The sequence below is a fragment of the Vipera berus genome (genome assembly GCF_964194415.1).
Source record: "Vipera berus genome assembly, chromosome: Z".
Taxonomy (NCBI): domain Eukaryota; kingdom Metazoa; phylum Chordata; class Lepidosauria; order Squamata; family Viperidae; genus Vipera; species Vipera berus.
In genome coordinates, this window is record NC_138205.1 from 60,962,643 (window position 1) to 60,978,320 (window position 15,678).

The following is a 15,678-nucleotide window of genomic DNA, read 5'->3' on the forward strand; positions in this document are numbered from 1 at the left end:
GGCTAATGCCTCCTTAAGTAACACCAGCTGCCTGCAATTAGTGCAGGATCGCATCCCACCAGGCTCAAGGTTGACTCAGCCTTCCATCCTTCCGAGGTAGGGAAAATGAGGACCCAGATTGTTGGGGGCAATTAAGCTGACTTTGTAATAATGCCGCTTGGGGTGTGTGTGAAAGCCCTAATAAGCAGGCATATACATAGAATGAAGGCTACTGCTAAGCTTGTAAGCCACCCTGAGTCTTCGGAGAAGGGCGGGATATAAATGAAATTAAAATAAAATAAAAATAAATAAAAATGTTTGGGACACTGCCAAAGCATATTTTAGAGGCCTGGCCATAACTTATATTGCTAAGAAGAACAAAGAAAAGAAACAACTACAATTAAAGTTGAGGGAGGAACTTAGAAAACTAGAATTGGAATTACAAATAGGTCCTGATAAAGTAATACTCAAGAAACAAATGGAAATAATAAAGCACAAATTAAACTTAGCTGAGATGGAATTAATGACTCAATAGATTAAATGGGTTAAACAGAATTTCTTTGAAAACGCTAATAAGTCAGGAAGATGGCTAGCATATAGATTGAGAAAGGAAAAAGAAAAGAAAATAATAAAGAAACTCCAGGATACAAAAGGAGAAATACAGTTTCAAAATGATGCAATGAAAAAAAATTGTGAAAGAATATTATGAGACATTTTATAAGGCAAAGGAAATCTCTAAGGAAAAAATAGAGCAGTATTTAATAAAAGCAAATTTACCGAAAATTCCCCAGGATATCCGAAATATATTGAATGAGCCAATATCAGTGATGGAGACTATAGAAGCTATAAAAAGGCAAAAAAAGGGACAAGACTCCATGGCCAGACAGACTACCTGCAGAATTCTACACTGTGTTTCGTGCTTACTCCGATCCTGAAAGAACTTTGTAATGAAACTCTCCTGAAAAACAAAATACCAAAGACATGGACTGAAGCTAATATCTCTTTAATACCTAAAGAAGATACAGATTTGACACATATAAAAAATTACAGACCAATTTCATTAGATATACACTATCAAATTTTTGCTTCGATAATGGCAGAAAGAATTAAGAAATTCTTGATTGAATTTATATACACAGATCAAAATGGCTTTCTGCCTAAAAGACAGATAAAAAATAATTTAAGAACAATATTGGATGTTCTAGAGTACTATGAAGCTCATCCAGGCAAACAGATGGCTTTGATATTTGTTGATGCACAAAAAGCGTTTGATAACTTAAATTGGCAATTTATGTTTCAGCAACTTGTGAAAATGGATTTTGGGAAAAACTTTATGAATGCAATTCATGCAATTTATGATGAACAGACTGCTAGAATAATTGTAAAAGGAGACTACACAGAAAACTTTAATATTAAAAAGGGCACAAGACAAGGATGTCCTTTATCCTCATTGCTATTTATATTAACCTTGGAAGTATTGAACAGAAATATTAGACAAGACTCTGAGATTAAAGAACTGGAGATAAAGGGTGAAAAATATAAATTGCAGGCATTCACAGATGACTTGGTCTTTATATTGGAAGAACCTCTAGAAACTAGCACAAAATTATTGGCCACAATAGAACAATATGGCAAGGTCACAGGCCTGATAATAAATAGAGAAAAGACTAAAGTTTTGACAAAGAACTTAACAGAAAAACAGAAAATGCAACTTGCAAGAAAAAGAAATCTTCAAATAGTTAAAAAATACTTGGGAATTTACTTAACAGCAAGATGTATAATAGTAAAAGAGGACAACTATACAAAATTATTATTATTTTTTATTGAAAAGTTTTTCAGTACATTTTAAACATATACTCCTTCCCTCCCCCTCCCCCCCACCCCCTCCCTCCCCCCAACTTCCCAGAGCTGAATACAGGGTATTGCCTCTAACAAACCTAAGCTAAAATATGCTAACCAACTATAAATACGCTTTAAATCCTATCGCACTTTAACTCCCCTTAAACATAAGTAAATAATAATACATCTTATAATTCTAATACTCATTCATATGCTAGGTGAAATTTTTTAGTCCCATATTTATTCTGAATATAATAAATCCATCTTCTCCATTCCGAGATATATCTCTGTTGCAATTGTTCTTTCAAATATGCCAAAATTTTTACCATTTCTGCCAAGTTTGAAAATTTTAAAGTCCACTCTTCTATAGTAGGCAGTTCCTCCTTCTTCCAATATTGCGAAACCAAAAGTCTTGCTGCCATTATTAAATTCAACATCAATTTAGTTTCTATAACAGTACAATCAGTAATAATACCCAGTAAAAATAACTGTGGAGTAAACCTTATCTTATTCTTAAATATCTTCTGCATATTCCACCAAATTTTAATCCAGAAAGCTTTAACATTTTTACAAGTCCACTGCATATGGTAATACATTACATCCTCACAGCCACACCTCCAACATTTAGGCTTATAATTTGGATACATACATGCTAATTTTTTAGGATCTAAGTGCCATCTATAAAACATTTTATAAAAATTCTCTCTTAAGTTTTGTGCCTGGGTAAATTTTACGTTTCTGACCCAATTTTCCCCCCAAACATCCATCATTATTGGCTCTTGAATATTCTGGGCCCATTTTATCATACAATCTTTTAACAAGTTCCATTTCTGAATCTATTTCTATCAATGCATTATATATCCTTCTTATATGTGCTTGACTTTGAACTCTAATTTGTTTTACCAGATTTTCATCTGTTCTGATCTTTCTTTCCATCTAGCTTGTATCTGGCCATACTGAAACCAAGTTTGTACTATTTTCCCTTCTTCTAAAGTATTAAATAGCTTTAATTGCCATACATTCCTTTCCAGTCTGAGAATATCTTTATATGTAGTCACAACATGTTTAAATCCGAGACTTATATTTTCTATCGCATATTTAGGTATTGCCCAAATTGGTATTTTATAATTTAACTTGTATTGGTATTTTTTCCAAACTCGCAACAGAGCATACCTTAATATATGTGTCTTAAAGGTATTATCCACCTTTTTATCATACAATAAGTATGCATGCCAACCATATAATAAATCATATCCCTCAATATTCAATAATCTTCCTTCTGTTAAATTAAACCAATTACTGATTGACGATAAAGCCACAGCTTCATAATATAATTGAAAATCCATCTTCTCCATTCCGAGATATATCTCTGTTGTGAGAGATATCTCTGGGCAGTGGTTTGATGATCTGGGAGGGGGTACACCAAATATTGTCCCCCTGTCATGGTCCAATCATCACCTCCTACGGCTGGTCTTCCGATACGCTACCCCTCGCCGCTGGGCTGTGGAACCGACCAGGTGGTTCCGCCCCAGGTGCCTAATGGATCCTGAATGGTTCCAGACGGCGCTTGGGTCTATACCTATCTCCCTCACTCACAGCCTGGCTGATGCCTTGGTGGAGGCTTGGGAGAGAGCTGCCACCGAGGCACTTGACCAGGTTGTACCCTTGCGACCCCTGATCCGGCGCAGATCCCGATGGGCTCCATGGTTTTCTGTGGAGCTACGGGAGATGAAGCATCGGAGACAGAGTCTGGAGAGCTGTTGGAGATCCAGCCGGTCTGAATCTGACCAATTGCGAATAAGATCTTTCACTAGGTCTTATCTCGCAGCGATGAGGACGGCGAAGTCTAATTACTTCGCCAACCTCATCGCGTCCGCAGATAATCACCCGGCTGCCCTGTTTAGGGTAACTCGCTCCCTCCTCTCCCAGGAGGTGAGGGAGGAGCCCTTGCAGGGGCAGGCCAAGGAGTTTAGCCAGCATCTGGCGGACAAAATCACTCAGATTCGGACTGGTTTGGACTCTGACTGGGCAGAGTCTGATGGGGAGGAATAGAGCGGTCTTGAGAGTATTATCTGGACTGAGTTTGATCCTGTGACTCCCGAGGAGGTGGACAGGATTATGGGGAGGCTGAGCTCTACCACCTGTTTATTGGACCCGTGCCCTTCCTGGCTGGTTTATTCAGCTTGGGAGGAGACACGAGGCTGGTTGCAGGCAGTGATATCTGCTTCTTTGAGTGAGGGTGTCTTTCCCGCCGCTTTGAAGTAAGTGGTGGTGACACCCCTTCTCAAGAGGCCTGCCCTGGATCCAGCTATTTTGAATAACTATTGTCCGGTCTCCAACCTTCGCTTTTTAGCGAAGCTTGTTGAGAGTGTGGTGGCGCATCAGCTTCCTCTGTTCCTGGAGGAAATCGATTATCTTGACCCGTACCAATCGGGTTTCAGGCCCAGGTACAGCACGGAGACGGCATTGGTCGCGCTGATGAATGATCTCTGGTGGGCTCGGGACAGGGGTTGTTCCTCTGTCCTAGTCCTATTAGATCTCTCAGCGGCTTTTGATACCATCGACCATGGTATCCTACTGCGATGTCTCAGGGGGTTGGGAGTGGGAGGCACTGTTCTACGGTGGTTCTCCTCCTACCTCTTGGGCCATTCGCAGTCGGTGTTGATGGGAGGGCAGAGGTCTGCCCCGAGGTCTCTCATTTGTGGAGTTCCTCAGGGGTCGGTCCTCTCTCCCCTCCTGTTCAATATCTATATGAAGCTGCTGGGTGAGATCATTCGTGGTTTTGGGGTGGGGTATCATCAGTACACCGATGATACCCAACTTTTTCTTTCCACCCCAAACCAGCTCAGTGATCCCCTCGACGTGATGTCCCATTGCCTGGAGGCGGTTCGGGTTTGGATGGGGAGAAACAGACTCTGACTCAATCCTGCCAAGACTGAGTGGCTGGGGGGTGAGGTGTTACCCCCCGTCGATAGGGCTCGCAACTTGGGTGTCCTCCTGGATTCATGGCTCAGTTTTGAAGATCATATAGGAGCCGTGACCAGGGGGGCTTTTGCCCAGGTTCGGCTGGTGTGCCAGTTGTGGCCCTATCTGGACCGGAATGCCTTGCGCACAGTCACTCATGCGCTCGTGACCTCCTGGTTAGACTACTGTAATGCTCTCTACATGGGGCTGCCCTTGAGGACCACTTGGAGGCTTCAACTGGTGCAGAATGCGGCCGCGTGAGTTGTGATGGGGGCTCCCCGATACTCCCATGTGACACCTCTGCTCCGTGAGCTGCATTGGCTTCCGGTTGCCCTCCGGGTGAGATTCAAGTTGCTGGTGATGACCTATAAAGCCCTAAATGGCTTGGGTCTGGGATATCTGTGGGAACACCCGCTGCCGGCATCAAGTTCCCTTCGTCCTGTGCGCTCCCACAGGGAGGGCCTTCTCAGGGTGCTGCCGGCAAAGGATTGCCGGAGGGCGACACCCAGGGGGAGGGCCTTCTCTGTGGGTGCTCCTGCCCTTTGGAACCAATTACCTGTAGAGCTCAGGACTGCCCCAGATTTTCATTCGTTCCGCCGGGACCTGAAGACCTGGCTCTTTGAGCTTTCCGGCCAGGACTGAGAATTTTTAATTTTTAACCTATTGCAATTGGGTTTTTAATTAGAGTTAAGGGTTTTAGATTTTAATTAAGGATAATTTAATTTATTTTAATTTGTTATTAACTTTTGTATTGTTATATTGTTTTAATCGCCTTGTGAACCGCCCTGGGTCCTACGGGAGAAGGGCGGTATATAAGTTTAAATAATAATAATAATAATAATAATAATAATAATAATAATAATAATAATAATAATAATAATAATAATAATAATAATAATAAAAAATAAAATTGGGCATTTTAAGTCCACCTCTTTCACGTATATCTTGCATTATCTTAAGTTTTACTCTCGGTCTTTTCCCTGCCCAAATGAATTTATTAATACCTTTCTGCCATTCCTCCAAATTTGAATCTTTTTTAAGTATAGGTATCATTTGAAACAAAAATAAAAATTTTGGTAAAACATTCATTTTAACTGCTGCAATTCTTCCCAATAAAGACAGTTGTAATTTTTTTCCAAGTATCTAATTCTTTTTGTATTTTTAACCATAACAATTCATAATTGTTTTTGTATAATTTCACATTTGAATCTGAAAGATATACCCCCAAATATTTAATCTTTTTAGCTATTTCAAATCCTGTTAATTTTCCTAAAATTACCTTTTGTTCTGTAGTCATATTTTTAGACAAAATTTTAGTTTTTTGCCTATTAACCTTAAATCCTATTAACCTTTGTCCATATTGCAAAATTATTTCCATTAAATCTATAACTGACTGAGACCCAATGTACATTAGACCCAATGTAATAATGTAATAACCAAGTCATCTGCAAACGCTCTCAATCTATAATCTTGATCTTTAATTTTAATTCCCTTTATTTGAGTCATGTATCTTAATCAATAATATTTCCAATGTTAAAACAAACAGCAATGGTGACAACGGACATCCCTGTCTTGTGCCCTTTCCAATTTTGCAAGCTTCTGTTAAACTACCATTGATTATTATTTGGGCTGTTTGTTTCTGATATATTGCCCTAATAGGTTGTAAAAACTTATCACCAAACTCCATCTTCTCTAAAACTTTAAATAGAAATTGCCAATTCAATTGATCAAACACCTTTTCAGCATCCAAAAAAATCAATGCTGCAGGGACTTGATTATTTCTTTCCAAATATACTAATAGGTTTAGAATATGTCTCACATTACTTTTCATTTGTCTACCACTTATAAATCCTGTTTGATCACTATAAATCATTTTCTGCATAACCTTCATTAATCTATTTGCTAAGATCTTTGCAAATATCTTATAATCCATATTTAGAAGCGATATAGGTCTGTAATTTTTAGATTGGGTAAGATCTTGATCTTCCTTTGGAATCAATGTTATAAATGCTGTTCTCCACGATGGAGGCACTTCCCCTCCAGACTGAATTGTCCTAAATAATTCTTTCAAAGGTTCCACCAACTCTAATTGTAAATTTTTATAATAAGTATCTGTCAAACCATATGTTCCAGGTGTCTTACCTACTTTTAGTTGTTTAATTGCTAAAATAATTTCTTCCGCAGTTATCGGTTGATTCATCCCTTCCCTCTGTTCTTGTAGATACCTATCTATATCTAAACCTTGAGTTATATCCCTTGCATATAATTTAGAATAAAATTCAACAAAAGCCTTTTTAATAAGATTTTATTGAAACACCTATTTACCCTTATATTAAGACAATATCTTGTACCAACATAATTCACCACTATCCAAGTTGGTATGTCTCATCTAAACTGAATCTGTCGGTTTTTTTAATTCATCTGCCAGAAAAACAAATTCTTTCCTATTTCTTAAAATTCTTGGTGGTATTTCTTTCAAAATTAAAACCTCTTGATCAGCCACTTTAAATCTGTTGTTATAAAAGGCTTGTATGATCGCATTTCTGATCTTCCTCTTTGAGAAGTAAACAACCACATCTCTTGGTAGTTTTCTTTGCCTAGCAATCCAGAAATTGACACAAAATATTTTGTCTATTTCCAATATAAAATCTTCAGCTCGCCAACCCAAAATAGACACCACAGCTTTTGCCAATATCTCTTTTAGGTTTTCTTGTGGATTTTCTTTCAGACCTCTGATCCTCAAGGCAAACTCCATGTCCTTATATTGTATCATCACCACCTCATCATCAATTTTATCCATTTTATTCTCAGCTTCACTGATTTTAGCTTCCAATATCAAATTATTTTGATTAACTTCTTCCACACGTTCATCCAGACTCTCAATACAAACTTTCAGTCCCTGAAATGCCAGCAAAATATCCTCTCATATTTCCTTATTTTTCTCATTAATAAGCTCTGCCATTTGCTCAGATATTTGCTCAGATTGAAGTTTTAAAGCATCTTTTAAATCTTGTAGTGTTAATGTGGGTGTAGGTGCTGTGGGGGGTGGCATCAATGTTTGAAGTCCAGATTATTGAACTGGTGAAGCCCCCGCACTTTCAGAAGCAGGGAATCTAGGTGGTTTGGAAGCCATTTTAACACCCAATTAACTTTCATTTCTCACTTTCACTTTTCCGCCCAAATTGCAACTTTGTTGCTTCAGTGTTAAATATCCAAGTCTTTTAAATCACTTTTAAGCTAACTTCAAATGTTTTTAACAGAGTCTTTTACAACTTTAAAAATCCACTTTATATCTTCCTCCTTTTATTTTATTTCCCTTATTCTTTGTGCTTCCCACTTTCTCTAAAGATTTATTCCAGCACCATCTGCCTCCCCTTCTTTTAAGTTAAACCGGAGTTAAAGATCATACACTTGCTATTTCAATATTCTCCTGCTCAGCTCTGCCTGCGTCCAAGTAATCCAAAATACAATATTGGGAGCAGGGATGGTTGCAGTGTCCTGCTCTGTTTCAAAACCTTGAAACAGAGGAGTCCCCGAGTCCGGAGCTAATTCAGGCTCCAAGGGAGCTCTCACCCTTCGACCCCCAGAGTGATAATTCTGGGGGTCTAGGGGAGCTCTACCTCTACCTGAATGCTCACCCCCCCTCTTCTCCCAAGGGGGGGATTCCCAAACTGTGAAACAGCTGATTGTCGCTGTTTTCGCGATTTAAACAGAGCAATGGGGCTGACGGTCAGAAATGACCGTCTTGCCACCCGGAAGTCCCAACTATACAAAATTGTTAAAACAAATAAAACTGGACTTAGAAAAGTGGAAAAATCTCCAACTGTCAATACTAGGGAGAATAGCTTCAATTAAAATGAATATCTTACCGAAAATAATTTTTTTTATTTCAAACTATTCTGGTAAAATTAAAAAAAGCCACCTTTGATGAACTGAATACCATAATATTGAAATTTATTTGGCAAGGAAAAAAGCATGAATTAAAGTGAAATTGCTACTGGATGTTAGAGAAAGGGGAGGATTTGGACCCCCAGACTGGTTGTTATATTACCAAGTAGCTATTGTAACGTGGTTTAAAGAATGGATAACACTTAGAGACAAAAGATTACTATACCTAGAGGGGCATGACCTGCAGATTGGCTGGCATGCCTTTCTGTGGTATGGGAAGAATAAAGCGCATAGATATTTCCAGAACCATGCTATAAGAAATGCACTTCTCTTAGAATAGAAAAAAATAAAAGAAAAAAATTATATGAAGATACCTGAATGGCTTTCAACAATGGAATCCTTTGCTTTCCCAGACTTAATTAACTATTATAAACTTGTAACATATAAAGACTTACTGGACAATGAACGAAGATTGAAATCTAGAAAAGACTTACAACAACAAGGTATTGACCTATCATGGTGGCCATACCTACAAACCCAATCAAGATATGAAAAAGACGTGAAAACAACAGGGCTCTATAAGGAACAGACAGAACTTGATCTTACATTGCTAAAAACAGATGAAAAGCTGATTAAAAAACTTTACAGATTTCTGCTTAACTTAAAGATAGAGGAGGAACAAGTTAAAGAAACAATGATAATATGGGCAAATAATAACAATAATAAACCTTTATTGTCAAAGTACAACATGTGTACATTGAGATTAGCTGAGCCTCCCCCCATGCTCTCTCCCCCCAACACACAGTGACAACAAACCCTCCATCCTACCATACCATGTGAACCAACTACACCACACACCGGCCTCCCAAGTCAATTCTGCATAAGTTCACAGAGATTATGTCCCATTTAAAAGCCTAACAGCCCACAGATAAAAGCTATTTTTCAGCCTGTTGGTACGGCTGGCTATATTCCTATATCTCCTACCGGATGGTAGGAGAGTAAAGAGATACTGTCCAGGGTGTGAGTCATCCCTGAGAATCTTCCTCACTCTTCCAAGGCAACGAGCCCTGGCGATGTCATCCAGTGCTGTCAGGGAACAGCCCACAATGTCTTGTGCTGTGCTCACTACCCTCTGTAATACTTTCCTGTCCGCGGCTGTCAGACCAGCATACCAAACCACAATACCATACGAGAGGACGCTCTCTATAGTAGACCAGTAAAAGAGGGTCATTAGCTGTTGTTCTACCCTGTTCTTCTGCAAGACCCTAAGAATGTGAAGCCTCTGTTGGGCCTTTCTAGCCACCTGGGTTGTGTTAACTTTCCAGGTCAGATCTTCACAGAGGTAGACTCCCAGAAATTTAAAGGAGGAAACTCTCTCTACACAGTCCTCTCCGATGTAAAGTGGGGCAGGTTCCTCCTTTTTTCTCCAGAAGTCTAACACCATCTCTTTCGTCTTGCCAATGTTTAGGTGCAAGTTGTTGTTACTACACCATATGGATAGTTTTTGTACCTCCGCCCTATATGCTGTCTCATCCCCACCTGTAATAAGACCCACCACAGTTGTATCATCTGCAAACTTGATTATCGCAGTGGATGGGTCAGATGATACACAATCATAAGTGTATAAAGAGTACAGGTAGGGGCTAAGCACACAGCCCTGTGGCGTGCCGGTGCAAAGCTTCAGAGGGGTGGACAAAGCAGACCCGACCCTCACTGTTTGTAACCGATCCCCAAGAAAGTCTTGAATCCAATTGCAGATGGCGGGGGAGAATTTCAAGTCACTCAGCTTCTCTATGAGAATGCTCAGCAAAATGGTGTTGAAAGCCAAGCTGTAGTCAACAAAAAGCATCCTGACATAACTTCCAGGTCTCTCAAGATGACATACTATACAAATGTTGGACATACTATAGAGCAGTGGTGGTGAACCTATGACACGTGTGCCAGAAGTGGCACTGAGAGCCCTCTCTGTTGGCACACGCACCACCACTGCCAGCAGCAGGTCCATCAGGCCACCACCACCGCCCAGAGCAGGAGCCCCACCCAGCAAAAAGGAGACGAAGCGGCCAACTAGCAAGCTTGAGGAGAGGTGGTAGAGCAGAGGTCACCAACCATTGTCAATTGGTGGACTGGAAGAAAAGGGAGGGGGAAGCATTTTACATGTGTGCATGCGTGCATGGGGCCATGAGCATGCACATGCTGCAAATTGGTGGGGTGAGTGCCTGCGTGATTCTCACTAGCCCTGCCCCATTCTTGCATGGTGCAGTGCCTTGTATCTGCACCCTGCAGTGTGGCAGTGGCTGTTTTTGTCTCTTGCAGCACGGTGGCCCATTTTTGCACCCCCAGTTTTTGCATGCCAGAGGTGGCACTCAGAGGTGCCTCCCTGCTCTCCCTGCTCTCCCTGAGGGCACCACAATGCTGATGCAGTCCTGGCACTTTGTGATAAATAAGTGTGGGGCACTCGGTCTCTAAAAGGTTTGCCATCACTGGTATAGAGCTTGAAGAATGGGAAAAGTTATGGGACAGAAATATTAGATTAACAAAAGCTGTACCATATAAAGAAAATTTGGATAAAATGTTTTATAGATGGCACATGATACCAGTGAGACTAGCCAAAATGTTTAAAAATACTTCACAGTCTGTTGGAAATGTAACCAAAGACCAGGTACCTATTACCATATCTGGTGGTCATGTCCTAAAGCAAAAAGGTTTTGGCTTAAGATACATTTATTGTTGGAGAAGATGATTAAAAAACAAATAGAATTTAAACCAGAATCATTTCTGTTAGGAATGATAGGCCCCAACTATGACAAGGAGAGTGGATACTTAATGTTACATGTATTGACAACAGTGAGAATTATATATGCCCAATATTGGAAAAATGAAAAGCTACCGACTGAAGAAGTATTAATCAAGAAAATATTGGATTGTGCAGAAATGGATAGATTAACTTTAGAGATTAAAGAGAAAGAACATTCAGTTTACTATAGAACTTGGAATAAATTCTATCAATGGGTAGATAAGCAAGTTAGAGAGAAAGGAATGTGATATGCAATTTTGAATTTATTTGAGTAAGAAAAATACCATACATTGAAAACTTAGTATTGTTTATGATAATCTATTATACCTATCATTGTTATTAATTATTAGCTTTATTACTTTTATTTACATATATTTACCCAGACAATATGCTCTTTGCCAAATATTGAATGTTATTAGGGAAAACCCCAACCCTCACCCCCAACCTCTCCTGTACCCTATCCCAAATTCCCATTCGCTTATCCCCCTCTTTAGCCCTATAAAAACTAATAAAAAAATTCAAAAAAAGAGAGAAGGGCTTTAATTTTAACATTGAATGTAATTTTGTTGGTAAACAACCCAAAAAATGATGATGATGATGGCAATAATGATGATGATGATGATGATGATATAATTATCGAGGTAAGACCTGTTCTCCAGAGAAGATGAAAACTAGTGAGTCAATTAAAGATGGAAAAATATGGGCTTCCAGTTTTGTGCAGTAGTGCAGCAGCCAAGGGATTGAGGGGTTCTACATCCTACGGCCAATTTCTGTCTGTTAGGGGACCCTAAATGGGCCTGAAGTCACCCCAGAGAGGCAACAATGAAGGAGGGAAGCCCTGCCAATTGTGGAGAGATGGCAGTTGATCCGGTTATTTGGGGAAAGCCCTCCAGAAACCAGCAGGTGAAAGGCTAGCTTAACTCCAGAGTCTAGCCCAAGCTACAAGCAGCTGAAGCCCAAAAGCACTGTTTTAAGCTGACTGTAAACAATGTGCTTGGAATTGGGTAAACACATTGATTGTCTCTCTCCTACTTGATAATTGATTTTGTTGGGGGGGGGAAACCGAAGGAAAAAGCCTCCAAAAGTGAGAAGGAGGGGGATCTTTGCCCCACCCTCCTACAGACGTAAGCAGTGAATTTAATTTTTTAAGGGGGGACAGAAATATGCTGAAATGAAATGAATATAAGACCTAAATGTGGATAAGTTTGAAATTGGTGGAGGACAGCAACTGTTTATTTTGAAAACTGAAAAATGAATTGGTGCTGACATCTAGTGGTGGATGAAAATATACAATAGTAGTTGTTCCAATATAGGAACTGGAAAAGCCCAGGAAAAGATAACTTGTCTTTGTGACCTTCAATGCCTTAATAACAGAGAACAGCTGTGGAAAAAATTTTTGGGTTACCTACAAAGTGAGAATTACAAACTTTAGGAAAAAAATAACTTTCTGGATTATAAATACTTACTCAATTGTGACTCTAAAGCTGTTTGCAGAGAAAACAAAACTCTGATTTTTGGCTATCATGAAAAACCAGAGATCTGCAGAAAGAATACAAGAAAAAAAAACTTTCCAGGAGGAGATGTGTGCTATGTTGCAACTAATTCAAACAACAATGATCTCAAACCACAAGGAAATTAAAAAAAAACTTTTGGAAATATAAATGAATACATCTCCAATTTAACTTTACAACAACAAAAACCTCTCAGAAAATAAAAATAGAGAATGAGCAGATAAAACAGACAACTGAATATAAATCAGAGGAAAGAGATTTAAAGACAGAACCTAACAATAGAAGGAAGTATGATTTAAACCAGGTGGGAAAAAACTTGCAAGAAATACTGGATATGGAAAAGATAACTTATACTCTAAGATCACAAAATAAATCTGAGGTCAAGAAAGAAGACTTGACAAAATGGATTACAGAGATGTCAGAACTAGTAAAACTTGAGAGACAAATAATGATAAGAGAAATTAAGAGAGAGAGAAAGGAAAATATCTTCAATGAATATGATGGGGTGAAACCTTCCCATAAAAACATCTTACTTGATTTCCTTTTGTACCTGCAATAACATTTACAAGACTATGGGAAGACTCTTTGATTCAACGGATTCAATTGATCAGGAAATATGGCAAAAAAACAAAAAAACCCTAAAGTGAGAATTAAGAAATTAGATGATGGGATTTATCAGAGGGAATATTTAAAAATTAAACATCTGTTTGAATATGGTTAAAGAAATAGAAAGATTTTGGATATAAATGAATTTTAGTTTAAGAGGGATGAGCCCCTCAAGTAACATAGTATTTTTTTCTTTTTTTTCTTTTGTTTTTTGACATGCGATATATAAAAATGTTGGGAGGGTTTATATAAAGGAAATATTTTAGATATTTAAGTGTAATTGATCTTGAGAAAACTTCAGTGGATAAAAATGTTTTGAATAGATCTAAAAGATTAGATAATTGGATTTATTAAATGGAATATTTAAAGATTAAACATACATTTAAATATGGTTAAAAAGAAAAGAAAAATTCTGGATATAAATTCTGGATAGAAAAATTCTGGATAAAAGAGAGACATGTATTTTAAGTAGTATACTACCTTCTTATTTGTTTTTCTTCTCTCTCTCATTTTTTTTAAGATATGAGAAATGTAAAAGTGTTGGGGTGGCCTGTATGAGGAAAAAGACTTAAATACTTAAGTGTAAAGAACTCTGAGAAAATTTGAACCGGTAAGAATGTTTTGAACATAGTGGGGAAAACAAATTTAAATATTTTTTTAAAAAACAGGTGTCAGCATTGTGACAACAGAAGAAATTGTAGCCATTTTACTTTCCACTGTAGTTTTCCATTCTATAGTTGGGGATTATCACGTAGACAGGCTACGGGGGAGGGGAGTGTTTGGGCATTCTTAGCCATAACAATTGCAGATGTGGGTTATGTTCAAGGTTGATGTGAGTAAAGAATTTTGGCAGCAAGAGAGTGGGGGGGAAAGCCCACATTTATTTGTAATTGGTGAATGTGATGTGTGACAGCTTGGTTAGGGTGGGAATTACAACTTGATACAACTTACTTTGTATCAGGGGAGGGAACTTTCAGTTTTGGGTTCAACTATGTAAGTACCAATACTTTGTTTCCTGAATAAAATGTTCTTTGAGGAAGAAATTCTTGCCTTGAAGTTCTTTTAATTGGTTTCATCTATCGGAACCATGACATTAACCCCAAACTCACCTCTACTCTTGAGGTCCTGATCTCCAGTTATCTACCCAAAGCAGAAGGGAGCCTGACAAAGATTCAGGGAAGATCCCAACATGGATAAAAAGGAAGAACCCACAACCAGCACCCTGACCATGGCTGCTGCCTCGGCAGATGAAGCACAAGCAATCACGGTGGGAGCAAGACCAAAGACACGGGAGCTGTTGTGCTCTTCCAACTGGACCCTGCCCAGTGGAGACTCTAAGTATCCTGAGAGAACCTAACTGAGGAAGAGTTCTTTGAAAGCAGCTGAATTGGAACTTCAAACAGGTGCCTCACAGGAATCGCGCTCCCCAGACGGTAGAGGAACGAAACAGTTGGGAGCAGCAGAAGAGTTGCGTGAGTGGAAATACCTGTCAGCAGTCCAGAGCCAATCAGTACAGCAGTTGAGAGAGAAGTTCGAGGGGCTAGAAGTGGGAAACGTAGAACAGGTCGCCTGCCCATTACTGGCTAGCAAGCATGATGGCAAATGCAACCGAGGCATTCCCTACCGAAAAGAAGCGCTAGCTCTGCAGTTGGGCCTTGGGCGGCCATTCCCTGCCCAGAGTCACCAGTATTGACCTCAAGACCAGTGAGGAGGAGGACCCCAGACCATCACTAACAGCATGACAGTCCTGGTCATCATCAACCATCAAGGAGTCCAGATCACCACCCATGTCGGGACAGTCCTGGCTATAAGAGGAGCCCTGATCATCATTGTTCATCACAGTCCCCTGGCAGGCATCATTGTCGGTATTACAGGCTGATGCTGAATCACAACAAAGCCTTACAAAGAATCAACACTGAGACCCCCTCCTAAGAAAGCTCCTGGACCCCTGGTGGTAGCCAGGGAAACCCATTATCAAGTGAGACAAATTTTAGATGCTAGATTGTACAAAGGAAAATTGCAATACTTGGTACAATGGAAGGGCTATCCACTGTCAGAAGCTACTTGGGTGAAATGTACTGATGTGAAAGCAGG